This window comes from Dipodomys spectabilis, unplaced genomic scaffold (genome assembly GCF_019054845.1).
Source record: "Dipodomys spectabilis isolate Male_0828 unplaced genomic scaffold, ASM1905484v1 ptg000304l, whole genome shotgun sequence".
Lineage (NCBI taxonomy): Eukaryota > Metazoa > Chordata > Mammalia > Rodentia > Heteromyidae > Dipodomys > Dipodomys spectabilis.
The window spans coordinates 614,475-616,789 of NW_024870981.1; positions in this window are offsets into that span (position 1 = coordinate 614,475).

The window sequence follows — 2,315 nt, forward strand, 5'->3', positions numbered from 1 at the left end:
AGGGTGGGGAGCAGGCAAAGGGGTGTCTGGAGAGCCCGGGGGGGTGGGTGTGGCGCAGATGAGAACAGATGGGAAGGGGAAACAAAGGAGGAGGCAACAATGCTTGATGAATAATGTGCTCATTATCTTGCCCATGTAATTGTTACCCCTCTGTATAGTATTTTCACAAATAAATAGATAAATAAATAAATAAATACGAAGGAGACTCAAGGCTGCTGAAATGAGCATATTTCCCATTTGGACTCTAATAGGATTTTTCTACAATCAACAAGATTTTCATCTTAACATAATAATTTCTAAATGTATTGCTACAGAATAGATTGTAAATGTAATATTTAATACTATTGCATACTTGAAGACAAAGTTTTACAGAAAACTTTAAATTTCAGATAAAGTGCAATATTCCAATAAATACATAGAAGAAATATAATTTAAAAATTCACTGATCAAAGCAAACCCTGGCAGGAATGTCTGAAAGATACTTATCTGAAAACAGGAATTGGCACTGTGGCTCAAGTAGTAGAGGGCTCCACTTGAGTTGAAGAACTCAGGGATGTGTTAACTCCCTGAGATTAAACCCCAGGACTGACAAAAATAAAATTTAAAGAATTGAAGCATTAAGGTACAGCAACCAGACCCAGAGTTCAGGCCCTCCTACTACCACCACCAACAACAACTAATTAAAGCATCAAACAACCTGAAGTTGTTGTCCAGAATAATGAGTGCAGCATTATCAGTTTACATGACTTAGTGACTTTAAACCTAGTTTAAAAGGGGAGGTGTTAGACAATTTGTGTGTTTGCCAAAACCTGTAAAATTATTTTGTACTTTACCAAGGAGGAAGAAAGGCGGGAATGGGGGGAGGAGGGGAGGTGTTTTGTGACCTTGCCTTTTGGTTCAGTGATTGTTTTCTGGAGTCAAATTCAGAGACATTCTGCTTGCAATCCTAGTTTCATAGCGGCGGGGAATGAAAAAGCCATGCCCTGGAAATGGTTTTGTCATGTCCTTGGCCTAGTTCCAACCATCACTGGATAATCCAAGTCCCACTTCAGGACCAAGACTACTGATCCACTAGGCAGATGGACCTAACCACAGCCAGAAAAGACAAAAAATGCAATGCCGAGGGCAGCACTGGAATTCTATACCAAGAAGAGAGTTTTATATTATTTATTGTAAAAATAATATACAGAGGGTATATAGTTACATGAGTAGGGTAATGAGTACATTTCCTATTGAGCATTGTTACCTCCTCCTTTGTTTTTCCCCTACTACCCCTTCCCTCCACAACTCTCCAACTCCTCCCTCCTTCACCCCTACCCGACATTGTAAATTCATTTTTGACACAGTGTCCTGTACATCTCATCATCACAATGGGTCAACCTGCATCCCCATTTCAGCATTCTGCTATAACCTTTCCACTCCCCAAATTACAAAAATGTATATAAAAATGCAGAACACTTGAATCAAATACAATGAAAACAGGGATTATACCATGGAGGGATGAACTTACAAAAGAATCACATAGCGCATTATAAGTATATTAAAAACAAAAACAAGAAAGAAAAAATCACTTGTGTGTCTGACTTGGGATTCCTTTCACTTAATGTCATCTTATGTGGTTATACGTCCATAGCCTTTGATCTTCTATGCTTGTCCTACACATGTACTAGTCCTTGCAAACAAGGGAAGCCATGGGATGTATGTTTCTTTGGGCCTGGCTTACTTCACTTAATATAATATTTACCAAGTCTTTCCATTTCCTAACAAATGTGACAATTTCATTCATTCTTTCTAATGGAGGCATAGAATTCCATTGTGTGTGTGTGTGTGTGTGTGTGTGTGTGTGTGTGTGTGTGGGTGGGTGGGTGTGTGTGGGTGTGTGTGTGATTATAGCACATTTTCTTGATCCATTCATGAAATGAGGAGCATCGAGGTTGGTTCCATATCTTAGCTATGGTGAATAATATTGCAATAAACATGGTTGCACAGGCAACTTTGGTATGACCTTGTTTGTGATGATTTGGGTAAATGCCTAAATGCCCAAAAGTGGGATTGCTGGGACACAGGGGAACTTTACATGGAGTCTTTTGAAGAACTTCCATACTGCATTCCAAAGTGGTTAAACAAGTTTACACTCCCACCATCAATGAAATAGGCTTCCTATTTAGCCACATCCCCTCCAGCATGTTGTTATTAAATTTCTTGATTAGGGTCCGGGAAGGTGGCTCAATAGTAGAGTGCTTTGCCTTGCATGAATGAGGCCCTCGGTTGGATTCCTCAGCACCACATCAACAGAAAAAAAATAAATTTCTTGA